Source organism: Loxodonta africana, assembly GCF_030014295.1.
Source record: "Loxodonta africana isolate mLoxAfr1 chromosome 14 unlocalized genomic scaffold, mLoxAfr1.hap2 SUPER_14_unloc_1, whole genome shotgun sequence".
Classification (NCBI taxonomy): domain Eukaryota; kingdom Metazoa; phylum Chordata; class Mammalia; order Proboscidea; family Elephantidae; genus Loxodonta; species Loxodonta africana.
This window is the reverse complement of record NW_026974832.1, coordinates 1720378-1734892: the sequence shown is the minus strand read 5'-3', so window position 1 is coordinate 1734892 and position 14515 is coordinate 1720378.

Below are 14515 nucleotides of genomic sequence, written 5' to 3'. Positions count from 1 at the left end.
AGTGAAATGGAGCCAAGTCGAGCCGAATAGAGCCGATTCGAACTGAATCGAGCTGATTCAAGCCTAATCGCGTCAAATCGCGTGGAAATACGTCACATCGAATCTAATCAAATAGATTAGGGAAGGGTAGGGGAGGGGCGGGTGGGTAGAATAGTACAGAATAGAATATAGTACAGTAGGGTAGAGTAGAGAGAGTAAAGCAGACAAGAGTAGAGCAGAGTAGAATTGAGTCAAATAGAGTCAAAGAGTGCAGGATATAGCTGAATAGAGCCAATTCTGGCCGAATCGAGTCAAATGGAAACAAAACGAGATGAATCACACCGAATTGCTTCGAATCGCATCCAATTGAATAGATTAGAGTATCGTAGGGTAGAGTAGAACAGAATAGAGTAGAATAGCGTAGAATGGAGAAGAGTGGAGTCAAATGGAGTCGAACAGAGACAAATAGAGTAGAAAAGAGTCGAATCGAGCCAAATAGGGCCGAATAAGGCTGAACCGAGTGGAAACGAGCTGAATTGAAGCGATTCGAGCCAAATCGAGCTGAATCGAGCTGATGCTGCGGAATCGAGCCGACTCAAGCGTGATGGTGTCCGGTCGCATCGAAATGCTTTGAATCGAATCAAATGGAATCGATTAGAATAGGTTAGGGTAGGGTAGTTTATGATAGGAAGACTAGGGTAGATGCAAGTAGACTACATTAGAGTAGACAAGAGAAGGCTAGAGTAGAAGCCTAGACTAGTAAGCTGGACTAGTCAGCTAGACTAGTGGCATAGAGCAGTAGCCTAGACAACTAGTCTTGAAGAGTACCCTAAGTCAGTAAGCTGAACGAGTACCCTTGCCTGAACTCTTAGCCTAATCTAGTACCCTTGCCTTAACTAGTAGTCCTAACAAGTACCCTTGCCTTAACCAGTAGTCTTCACTAGTACCCTTGCCTTCACTAGTAGTATGTCCTTAACAAGTAGCCTGAACTGGTACCCTTGCCTTAACCAGTACCCTCAACAAGTACCCATGCCTTAACTAGTAGCCTGGACTTAACTAGTACCCTGGCCTTAACTAGTAGCCTGAACTAGTACACTTGCCTTAAGGAGTACCCTTGCCCGAACTACTCCCCTTAATTAGGACCCTTATTGAGTAACCCTAAGTAGTAGAGTATGGTACGGTGGGGTAGCATAGGGTAGGGAAGCATACGGTGGAACAGAGAAAACAGAAGGAAATAGAATAGAACAGCATAGGTCAGGGTAGGTTAGCTTAGTGTAGGGTATGGTAGAGTAGCATAGGATGGAATAGAGAAAATAGAAAAGGAGACTAGAAAAGAGCAGACTAGATTAGGATAGGCTAGGGTGGGGGAGGGTTTTGTAGAATACAGGAGTGTAGAATGGAATAGAATGGTGTGGAATGGAGTCAAATGGATTCGAACACAGATGAAGAGAGTAGAAAAGAGTTGAATAGAGCCGACTAACGCTGAATAGGACCACATATGGCCAAAATGAGCCGAATCGAGTCGAGTCGACCAGATTCGGGATGAATGGAGCCTAGTGGAGCTGAAACGAACCAAATAGAGACAAACTGAACCCAGCAAAATCGAGCCAAAACACACTTAATTGCATCCTATTGCATCGGATCTCGTCGAATTCCATCAAATCCCACCAAAACGCATCAAATCTCGCGGAATCTCACCGAATCCCGTCGAATTGTCTCAAATCGGGTCGAATGGTGTCAAACTGAATGGAATCGAATTAAATTGAATAGATTAGAGTAGTGTAGGTTAGACTGGGATTCAGTAGGGAAGGGCACAGAAGAATAGAATAGAGTAGAACAGAAGAGAATGCCAAGAGTAGAATGGAGTAGAGTTGAGTAGAGTGGAATAGTCAGAGTCGGGTAGTGCAGAATATAGATGAATAGATCCAATTCAAGCCCAATCGATTCGAATGGAGAGGAAAGGAGACAAATCGTGATGAATCGAATCGATTAGAATAGATTAGAGTAGGGTAGGGTAGAACAGAATAGAATAGAGTAGAAAAGAGCAGAATGGTGTGGAAGGGAGTTGAATGGAGCCAGATAGAGACAAATAAAGTAGAAAGGGTTGAGTAGAGCTGAGCAGGGCTGAATAAGATTCACTCGAGCCTAATTATGCTGAATTGAGCAGAAACGAGACGAATTGACCCAATTCAAGCCAAATAGAGCTAAATCGAGCCGATTCAAGCCTAATCACATGGAATCGCGTCGAAATGCATTGAATCGAATAGATTAGAGTAGAGGAGGGTACGGCAGGAGAGGCTAGACTACAACACAACAGAACACAATAGAAAGAAGAGAATAGAATTAAGTAGAGTCGGGTCCAGTAGAATAGAGTCAAATTGAGTTGAAGAGAGCCGAAAAGAGCCAAACAGAGCTGAATACAGCCGAATTGACCAAATTCAAGGTGAATCGAGATGAATCATGTCGAGTCGTTTGAAACGTGTCGAATCGAATCAAATAGATTAGTGTGGGGAAGGTAAGGTTAGGGTAGGGTAGAGAAGAATAGAATAGAGTAGAATAGAACAGAACAGAAAGAATCGAGTAGACTAGAGTCAAATAGAGTCGAATACTGCCAAAAAGAGCCGAATAGAGTGGAAAAGAGCCGAATAGAACCGAATCGAGTTTAATGGAGCAGAAAGGAGATGAATCGAGCCGATATGACCCAAATCAGGTCGAATCCCATTCAAGTGTGTTGAATAGCATAGAACAGATTACAGTAGGCTAAGTTAGGGTAGGGTAGGGTAGAATAGAGTGCAGTAGAACAGAACAGAACAGAACAGAACAGAACTGAAAGAATAGGGTCGAGACGAGCAGAGTATAGAAGAGTAGAGTAGAGCAGAGTCGAACATTGTCGAATAGGGCCAAACAGAGCCCAAAAGAGCTAAATGGGTAGAAACCAAGAGGAATCACACCGAATCCCGTGGAATCGTGCCGTATCGCGTCGAATCCCGTCGAATTGCATTGAATCTGATCAATTCCAATCCAATCCAATCCAATCAATTAGAATAGACTAGAGTAGGGTAGAGTACAATACAATACAGTAGAGAATAGTTTAGGATGGAGTAGAATGGTGTAGCATGGAGTCGAGTGGAGTCGAAAAGAGATAATAGAGTTGAGTAGAGTCTAATAGAGCCGAATAGAGCTGAACAGAGCCTATTCGAGCTGACTAGAGCCGAATGGAGCCGATTAGAGCTGAATCGAACCGATTTGAGCCGATTGGGGATGAATGGAGTGGAAAGGAGCCGATTTGAGCCGAATCGCATCGAGATGCGTGGAATCGAATCCAGTAGAATAGATTAGATTAGGGTAGGATGGAATAGAGTAGACTTGAACACAGTAGAAGAGAATGGAAAGGATACAAGAGAATAGAGTAGAAAAGGGTAGAGCAGAGCAGAATAGTGTAGAGTAGAATAGAGTAGAGTAGAACAGAGTTGAATCAAGCTGAATGGAGACGAAACGAGACAAATCGCGTCGAATGGCGTCGAATCCCATCGAATCATTTACAGTAGGGAATAGTAGAAGAGCGTAGAATGGAGTAGAATGGTGTGCAATGGAATCGAGTAGAGTAGAAAAGAGCTGAAGAGAGCCGAAGAGGGCCAAAGAGGGCCAAATCGAGCTGAATTGAGAGAAATCGAGCCGAATCCAGTGAATCGAGCCTAACGGAGCCAAATCGAGCCTAATCGAGCTGAATCGACACTATTCGAGACAAATGGAGCCGAATGGACATGAATCACACCGATTCGGCCCCTAGTCACGTCAAAATTTCTCGAATTCAATTGAATAGACTAGAGTAGGGGAGGTTCGGGTAGGCTAGAGTAGGGTAGAATAGAGTAGAATAGAATAAAACAGAACAGAACACAACAAAATAGAACAGAACAACACAGAACGAATACAGAAAAGAGTAGGCTAGAGTAGAGTAGAGGGGAATAGAGTAGAGTAGAATAGATTTGAACAGAGCCAAATCGAGCCGAATCACGTTGAAATGGGTTGAATCAAATCCAATCAAGTGGATTACAATACCTTAGAGTTGGGTAGCATAGGGTAGGGTAGAATAGAGTAGAATAGTACAGAACAGAGTAGAAACAATACAATAGAGTAGAGAAGAGTAGAATAGAGCTGAATAGAGCCAAATGCAGACAAAATGAGAGGAATCGTGTAGAAGCAAGTAGAGTAAATTAGGGTGGTGTTGGGTAGGGTAGAGCAGAATAGAGTAGAATAGTGTAGAATAGTGTGGAATGAATAGAATGGAGTAGAATGGAGTCAAATAGAAACGAATAGAGTAGAAAAGAGTCGAATAGAGCAGAATAGGGCCGAAGAAGGCCAAATCGAGCAGATTCGAAGCGATTCAAGCCAAAACAAGCTGAATGGAGCCTAACTGAGCCGAATAGAGCCAAATCGAGCCGAATCGAGCCGATTCAAGCTTCATCGCCTCGAATCGCATTCAACGCGTCAAATCCAATCGAGACGTATAGATTAGAGAAGGGGAGGGGAGGGGAGGGGAGAATAGAACAGAGTAGAGTGGAATAGAAGAGATTAGAACAGAATAGAAGGAGTAGAATCGAGTGGAAAAGAGTAGAGTCGAATACAGTCGAATAGAGCCGAATAAGCTGAATAGAGACGAATGGAGCTGAAGACAGCCGAAAAGAGCTGTATACTGCCGAATCACACCTAATCGAGTGGAATCAAGCAGAATCGCACTGACTGTCACCGAACAGCGTCGAATCGAATCAGGTCGAATCGAGTCGAGTCACATCGTTTTGAATCAAACAAGGTCAAATCGCTTCATATCCTGTCGAATCCCATCGAATCACGTCGAATAACTTCGAATTGCGTCAAACCTCAGAGAATCCTACTGAATCACGTCGAGTCGCATGGAATCTCATCAAATCCCTTCAGATTTGCCGAATCCAGTCAAGTCCTATCAAATCGCTTTGCATGGAATCGAATTGAATCCAATAGATTAAAGTAGGGTAGGTTCGGGTGGGGTGCCGTTGGGTCGGGTAGGGTAGAATAGAATAGAGTACAACAGAATAGGAGAGAATAGAACAGAACAGAAAGAATACAACAGAATAGAATAGAGTCAAAGAGAGAGAACATAGCCGAATTGAGCCGAGTGGAGACAAAACGAGACGAATCACGTCCGGTTGCTTCGAATCGCGTCAAATCAAATCGAATCGATTAGAAGAGATTAGGGTAGGGAAGGGTAGAATAGAAGAGAGGAAAATAGTGAGGAATGGAGTTGAACGGAGTCCAATAGAGACGGATAGATATGAATAGAGTACAAAAGAGTCTAATAGAGCAGAATAGGGCCGAATAGGCCCAAATAAGGCCTAATTGAGCAGAATCGATGGAATTCGAGCCTAATCGAGCCGAATGGAGTGAAATGGAGCCAAGTCGAGCCGAATAGAGCCGATTCGAACTGAATCGAGCTGATTCAAGCCTAATCGCGTCAAATCGCGTGGAAATACGTCACATCGAATCTAATCAAATAGATTAGGGAAGGGTAGGGGAGGGGCGGGTGGGTAGAATAGAACAGAATAGTACAGAATAGAATATAGTACAGTAGGGTAGAGTAGAGAGAGTAAAGCAGACAAGAGTAGAGCAGAGTAGAATTGAGTCAAATAGAGTCAAAGAGTGCAGGATATAGCTGAATAGAGCCAATTCTGGCCGAATCGAGTCAAATGGAAACAAAACGAGATGAATCACACCGAATTGCTTCGAATCGCATCCAATTGAATAGATTAGAGTATCGTAGGGTAGAGTAGAACAGAATAGAGTAGAATAGCGTAGAATGGAGAAGAGTGGAGTCAAATGGAGTCGAACAGAGACAAATAGAGTAGAAAAGAGTCGAATCGAGCCAAATAGGGCCGAATAAGGCTGAACCGAGTGGAAACGAGCTGAATTGAAGCGATTCGAGCCAAATCGAGCTGAATCGAGCTGATGCTGCGGAATCGAGCCGACTCAAGCGTGATGGTGTCCGGTCGCATCGAAATGCTTTGAATCGAATCAAATGGAATCGATTAGAATAGGTTAGGGTAGGGTAGTTTATGATAGGAAGACTAGGGTAGATGCAAGTAGACTACATTAGAGTAGACAAGAGAAGGCTAGAGTAGAAGCCTAGACTAGTAAGCTGGACTAGTCAGCTAGACTAGTGGCATAGAGCAGTAGCCTAGACAACTAGTCTTGAAGAGTACCCTAAGTCAGTAAGCTGAACGAGTACCCTTGCCTGAACTCTTAGCCTAATCTAGTACCCTTGCCTTAACTAGTAGTCCTAACAAGTACCCTTGCCTTAACCAGTAGTCTTCACTAGTACCCTTGCCTTCACTAGTAGTATGTCCTTAACAAGTAGCCTGAACTGGTACCCTTGCCTTAACCAGTACCCTCAACAAGTACCCATGCCTTAACTAGTAGCCTGGACTTAACTAGTACCCTGGCCTTAACTAGTAGCCTGAACTAGTACACTTGCCTTAAGGAGTACCCTTGCCCGAACTACTCCCCTTAATTAGGACCCTTATTGAGTAACCCTAAGTAGTAGAGTATGGTACGGTGGGGTAGCATAGGGTAGGGAAGCATACGGTGGAACAGAGAAAACAGAAGGAAATAGAATAGAACAGCATAGGTCAGGGTAGGTTAGCTTAGTGTAGGGTATGGTAGAGTAGCATAGGATGGAATAGAGAAAATAGAAAAGGAGACTAGAAAAGAGCAGACTAGATTAGGATAGGCTAGGGTGGGGGAGGGTTTTGTAGAATACAGGAGTGTAGAATGGAATAGAATGGTGTGGAATGGAGTCAAATGGATTCGAACACAGATGAAGAGAGTAGAAAAGAGTTGAATAGAGCCGACTAACGCTGAATAGGACCACATATGGCCAAAATGAGCCGAATCGAGTCGAGTCGACCAGATTCGGGATGAATGGAGCCTAGTGGAGCTGAAACGAGCCAAATAGAGACAAACTGAACCCAGCAAAATCGAGCCAAAACACACTTAATTGCATCCTATTGCATCGGATCTCGTCGAATTCCATCAAATCCCACCAAAACGCATCAAATCTCGCGGAATCTCACCGAATCCCGTCGAATTGTCTCAAATCGGGTCGAATGGTGTCAAACTGAATGGAATCGAATTAAATTGAATAGATTAGAGTAGTGTAGGTTAGACTGGGATTCAGTAGGGAAGGGCACAGAAGAATAGAATAGAGTAGAACAGAAGAGAATGCCAAGAGTAGAATGGAGTAGAGTTGAGTAGAGTGGAATAGTCAGAGTCGGGTAGTGCAGAATATAGATGAATAGATCCAATTCAAGCCCAATCGATTCGAATGGAGAGGAAAGGAGACAAATCGTGATGAATCGAATCGATTAGAATAGATTAGAGTAGGGTAGGGTAGAACAGAATAGAATAGAGTAGAAAAGAGCAGAATGGTGTGGAAGGGAGTTGAATGGAGCCAGATAGAGACAAATAAAGTAGAAAGGGTTGAGTAGAGCTGAGCAGGGCTGAATAAGATTCACTCGAGCCTAATTATGCTGAATTGAGCAGAAACGAGACGAATTGACCCAATTCAAGCCAAATAGAGCTAAATCGAGCCGATTCAAGCCTAATCACATGGAATCGCGTCGAAATGCGTTGAATCGAATAGATTAGAGTAGAGGAGGGTACGGCAGGAGAGGCTAGACTACAACACAACAGAACACAATAGAAAGAAGAGAATAGAATTAAGTAGAGTCGGGTCCAGTAGAATAGAGTCAAATTGAGTTGAAGAGAGCCGAAAAGAGCCAAACAGAGCTGAATACAGCCGAATTGACCAAATTCAAGGTGAATCGAGATGAATCATGTCGAGTCGTTTGAAACGTGTCGAATCGAATCAAATAGATTAGTGTGGGGAAGGTAAGGTTAGGGTAGGGTAGAGAAGAATAGAATAGAGTAGAATAGAACAGAACAGAAAGAATCGAGTAGACTAGAGTCAAATAGAGTCGAATACTGCCAAAAAGAGCCGAATAGAGTGGAAAAGAGCCGAATAGAACCGAATCGAGTTTAATGGAGCAGAAAGGAGATGAATCGAGCCGATATGACCCAAATCAGGTCGAATCCCATTCAAGTGTGTTGAATAGCATAGAACAGATTACAGTAGGCTAAGTTAGGGTAGGGTAGGGTAGAATAGAGTGCAGTAGAACAGAACAGAACAGAACAGAACTGAAAGAATAGGGTCGAGACGAGCAGAGTATAGAAGAGTAGAGTAGAGCAGAGTCGAACATTGTCGAATAGGGCCAAACAGAGCCCAAAAGAGCTAAATGGGTAGAAACCAAGAGGAATCACACCGAATCCCGTGGAATCGTGCCGTATCGCGTCGAATCCCGTCGAATTGCATTGAATCTGATCAATTCCAATCCAATCCAATCCAATCAATTAGAATAGACTAGAGTAGGGTAGAGTACAATACAATACAGTAGAGAATAGTTTAGGATGGAGTAGAATGGTGTAGCATGGAGTCGAGTGGAGTCGAAAAGAGATAATAGAGTTGAGTAGAGTCTAATAGAGCCGAATAGAGCTGAACAGAGCCTATTCGAGCTGACTAGAGCCGAATGGAGCCGATTAGAGCTGAATCGAACCGATTTGAGCCGATTGGGGATGAATGGAGTGGAAAGGAGCCGATTTGAGCCGAATCGCATCGAGATGCGTGGAATCGAATCCAGTAGAATAGATTAGATTAGGGTAGGATGGAATAGAGTAGACTTGAACACAGTAGAAGAGAATGGAAAGGATACAAGAGAATAGAGTAGAAAAGGGTAGAGCAGAGCAGAATAGTGTAGAGTAGAATAGAGTAGAGTAGAACAGAGTCGAATCAAGCTGAATGGAGACGAAACGAGACAAATCGCGTCGAATGGCGTCGAATCCCATCGAATCATTTACAGTAGGGAATAGTAGAAGAGCGTAGAATGGAGTAGAATGGTGTGCAATGGAATCGAGTAGAGTAGAAAAGAGCTGAAGAGAGCCGAAGAGGGCCGAAGAGGGCCAAATCGAGCTGAATTGAGAGAAATCGAGCCGAATCCAGTGAATCGAGCCTAACGGAGCCAAATCGAGCCTAATCGAGCTGAATCGACACTATTCGAGACAAATGGAGCCGAATGGACATGAATCACACCGATTCGGCCCCTAGTCACGTCAAAATTTCTCGAATTCAATTGAATAGACTAGAGTAGGGGAGGTTCGGGTAGGCTAGAGTAGGGTAGAATAGAGTAGAATAGAATAAAACAGAACAGAACACAACAAAATAGAACAGAACAACACAGAACGAATACAGAAAAGAGTAGGCTAGAGTAGAGTAGAGGGGAATAGAGTAGAGTAGAATAGATTTGAACAGAGCCAAATCGAGCCGAATCACGTTGAAATGGGTTGAATCAAATCCAATCAAGTGGATTACAATACCTTAGAGTTGGGTAGCATAGGGTAGGGTAGAATAGAGTAGAATAGTACAGAACAGAGTAGAAACAATACAATAGAGTAGAGAAGAGTAGAATAGAGCTGAATAGAGCCAAATGCAGACAAAATGAGAGGAATCGTGTAGAAGCAAGTAGAGTAAATTAGGGTGGTGTTGGGTAGGGTAGAGCAGAATAGAGTAGAATAGTGTAGAATAGTGTGGAATGAATAGAATGGAGTAGAATGGAGTCAAATAGAAACGAATAGAGTAGAAAAGAGTCGAATAGAGCAGAATAGGGCCGAAGAAGGCCAAATCGAGCAGATTCGAAGCGATTCAAGCCAAAACAAGCTGAATGGAGCCTAACTGAGCCGAATAGAGCCAAATCGAGCCGAATCGAGCCGATTCAAGCTTCATCGCCTCGAATCGCATTCAACGCGTCAAATCCAATCGAGACGTATAGATTAGAGAAGGGGAGGGGAGGGGAGGGGAGAATAGAACAGAGTAGAGTGGAATAGAAGAGATTAGAACAGAATAGAAGGAGTAGAATCGAGTGGAAAAGAGTAGAGTCGAATACAGTCGAATAGAGCCGAATAAGCTGAATAGAGACGAATGGAGCTGAAGACAGCCGAAAAGAGCTGTATACTGCCGAATCACACCTAATCGAGTGGAATCAAGCAGAATCGCACTGACTGTCACCGAACAGCGTCGAATCGAATCAGGTCGAATCGAGTCGAGTCACATCGTTTTGAATCAAACAAGGTCAAATCGCTTCATATCCTGTCGAATCCCATCGAATCACGTCGAATAACTTCGAATTGCGTCAAACCTCAGAGAATCCTACTGAATCACGTCGAGTCGCATGGAATCTCATCAAATCCCTTCAGATTTGCCGAATCCAGTCAAGTCCTATCAAATCGCTTTGCATGGAATCGAATTGAATCCAATAGATTAAAGTAGGGTAGGTTCGGGTGGGGTGCCGTTGGGTCGGGTAGGGTAGAATAGAATAGAGTACAACAGAATAGGAGAGAATAGAACAGAACAGAAAGAATACAACAGAATAGAATAGAGTCAAAGAGAGAGAACATAGCCGAATTGAGCCGAGTGGAGAAAAACCAGACGAATCACGTCCGGTTGCTTCGAATCGCGTCAAATCAAATCGAATCGATTAGAAGAGATTAGGGTAGGGAAGGGTAGAATAGAAGAGAGGAAAATAGTGAGGAATGGAGTTGAACGGAGTCCAATAGAGACGGATAGATATGAATAGAGTACAAAAGAGTCTAATAGAGCAGAATAGGGCCGAATAGGCCCAAATAAGGCCTAATTGAGCAGAATCGATGGAATTCGAGCCTAATCGAGCCGAATGGAGTGAAATGGAGCCAAGTCGAGCCGAATAGAGCCGATTCGAACTGAATCGAGCTGATTCAAGCCTAATCGCGTCAAATCGCGTGGAAATACGTCACATCGAATCTAATCAAATAGATTAGGGAAGGGTAGGGGAGGGGCGGGTGGGTAGAATAGAACAGAATAGTACAGAATAGAATATAGTACAGTAGGGTAGAGTAGAGAGAGTAAAGCAGACAAGAGTAGAGCAGAGTAGAATTGAGTCAAATAGAGTCAAAGAGTGCAGGATATAGCTGAATAGAGCCAATTCTGGCCGAATCGAGTCAAATGGAAACAAAACGAGATGAATCACACCGAATTGCTTCGAATCGCATCCAACTGAATAGATTAGAGTATCGTAGGGTAGAGTAGAACAGAATAGAGTAGAATAGCGTAGAATGGAGAAGAGTGGAGTCAAATGGAGTCGAACAGAGACAAATAGAGTAGAAAAGAGTCGAATCGAGCCAAATAGGGCCGAATAAGGCTGAACCGAGTGGAAACGAGCTGAATTGAAGCGATTCGAGCCAAATCGAGCTGAATCGAGCCGACTCAAGCGTGATGGTGTCCGGTCGCATCGAAATGCTTTGAATCGAATCAAATGGAATCGATTAGAATAGGTTAGGGTAGGGTAGTTTATGATAGGAAGACTAGGGTAGATGCAAGTAGACTACATTAGAGTAGACAAGAGAAGGCTAGAGTAGAAGCCTAGACTAGTAAGCTGGACTAGTCAGCTAGACTAGTGGCATAGAGCAGTAGCCTAGACAACTAGTCTTGAAGAGTACCCTAAGTCAGTAAGCTGAACGAGTACCCTTGCCTGAACTCTTAGCCTAATCTAGTACCCTTGCCTTAACTAGTAGTCCTAACAAGTACCCTTGCCTTAACCAGTAGTCTTCACTAGTACCCTTGCCTTCACTAGTAGTATGTCCTTAACAAGTAGCCTGAACTGGTACCCTTGCCTTAACCAGTACCCTCAACAAGTACCCATGCCTTAACTAGTAGCCTGGACTTAACTAGTACTCTGGCCTTAACTAGTAGCCTGAACTAGTACACTTGCCTTAAGGAGTACCCTTGCCCGAACTACTCCCCTTAATTAGGACCCTTATTGAGTAACCCTAAGTAGTAGAGTATGGTACGGTGGGGTAGCATAGGGTAGGGAAGCATACGGTGGAACAGAGAAAACAGAAGGAAATAGAATAGAACAGCATAGGTCAGGGTAGGTTAGCTTAGTGTAGGGTATGGTAGAGTAGCATAGGATGGAATAGAGAAAATAGAAAAGGAGACTAGAAAAGAGCAGACTAGATTAGGATAGGCTAGGGTGGGGGAGGGTTTTGTAGAATACAGGAGTGTAGAATGGAATAGAATGGTGTGGAATGGAGTCAAATGGATTCGAACACAGATGAAGAGAGTAGAAAAGAGTTGAATAGATTCGACTAACGCTGAATAGGACCACATATGGCCAAAATGAGCCGAATCGAGTCGAGTCGACCAGATTCGGGATGAATGGAGCCTAGTGGAGCTGAAACGAGCCAAATAGAGACAAACTGAACCCAGCAAAATCGAGCCAAAACACACTTAATTGCATCCTATTGCATCGGATCTCGTCGAATTCCATCAAATCCCACCAAAACGCATCAAATCTCGCGGAATCTCACCGAATCCCGTCGAATTGTCTCAAATCGGGTCGAATGGTGTCAAACTGAATGGAATCGAATTAAATTGAATAGATTAGAGTAGTGTAGGTTAGACTGGGATTCAGTAGGGAAGGGCACAGAAGAATAGAATAGAGTAGAACAGAAGAGAATGCCAAGAGTAGAATGGAGTAGAGTGGAATAGTCAGAGTCGGGTAGTGCAGAATATAGATGAATAGATCCAATTCAAGCCCAATCGATTCGAATGGAGAGGAAAGGAGACAAATCGTGATGAATCGAATCGATTAGAATAGATTAGAGTAGGGTAGGGTAGAACAGAATAGAATAGAGTAGAAAAGAGCAGAATGGTGTGGAAGGGAGTTGAATGGAGCCAGATAGAGACAAATAAAGTAGAAAGGGTTGAGTAGAGCTGAGCAGGGCTGAATAAGATTCACTCGAGCCTAATTATGCTGAATTGAGCAGAAACGAGACGAATTGACCCAATTCAAGCCAAATAGAGCTAAATCGAGCCGATTCAAGCCTAATCACATGGAATCGCGTCGAAATGCGTTGAATCGAATAGATTAGAGTAGAGGAGGGTACGGCAGGAGAGGCTAGACTACAACACAACAGAACACAATAGAAAGAAGAGAATAGAATTAAGTAGAGTCGGGTCCAGTAGAATAGAGTCAAATTGAGTTGAAGAGAGCCGAAAAGAGCCAAACAGAGCTGAATACAGCCGAATTGACCAAATTCAAGGTGAATCGAGATGAATCATGTCGAGTCGTTTGAAACGTGTCGAATCGAATCAAATAGATTAGTGTGGGGAAGGTAAGGTTAGGGTAGGGTAGAGAAGAATAGAATAGAGTAGAATAGAACAGAACAGAAAGAATCGAGTAGACTAGAGTCAAATAGAGTCGAATACTGCCAAAAAGAGCCGAATAGAGTGGAAAAGAGCCGAATAGAACCGAATCGAGTTTAATGGAGCAGAAAGGAGATGAATCGAGCCGATATGACCCAAATCAGGTCGAATCCCATTCAAGTGTGTTGAATAGCATAGAACAGATTACAGTAGGCTAAGTTAGGGTAGGGTAGGGTAGAATAGAGTGCAGTAGAACAGAACAGAACAGAACAGAACTGAACTGAAAGAATAGGGTCGAGACGAGCAGAGTATAGAAGAGTAGAGTAGAGCAGAGTCGAACATTGTCGAATAGGGCCAAACAGAGCCCAAAAGAGCTAAATGGGTAGAAACCAAGAGGAATCACACCGAATCCCGTGGAATCGTGCCGTATCGCGTCGAATCCCGTCGAATTGCATTGAATCTGATCAATTCCAATCCAATCCAATCCAATCAATTAGAATAGACTAGAGTAGGGTAGAGTACAATACAATACAGTAGAGAATAGTTTAGGATGGAGTAGAATGGTGTAGCATGGAGTCGAGTGGAGTCGAAAAGAGATAATAGAGTTGAGTAGAGTCTAATAGAGCCGAATAGAGCTGAACAGAGCCTATTCGAGCTGACTAGAGCCGAATGGAGCCGATTAGAGCTGAATCGAACCGATTTGAGCCGATTATGGATGAATGGAGTGGAAAGGAGCCGATTTGAGCCGAATCGCATCGAGATGCGTGGAATCGAATCCAGTAGAATAGATTAGATTAGGGTAGGATGGAATAGAGTAGACTTGAACGCAGTAGAAGAGAATGGAAAGGATACAAGAGAATAGAGTAGAAAAGGGTAGAGCAGAGCAGAATAGTGTAGAGTAGAATAGAGTAGAGTAGAACAGAGTCGAATCAAGCTGAATGGAGACGAAACGAGACAAATCGCGTCGAATGGCGTCGAATCCCATCGAATCATTTACAGTAGGGAATAGTAGAAGAGCGTAGAATGGAGTAGAATGGTGTGCAATGGAATCGAGTAGAGTAGAAAAGAGCTGAAGAGAGCCGAAGAGGGCCAAAGAGGGCCAAGTCGAGCTGAATTGAGAGAAATCGAGCCGAATCCAGTGAATCGAGCCTAACGGAGCCAAATCGAGCCTAATCGAGCTGAATCGACACTATTCGAGACAAATGGAGCCGAATG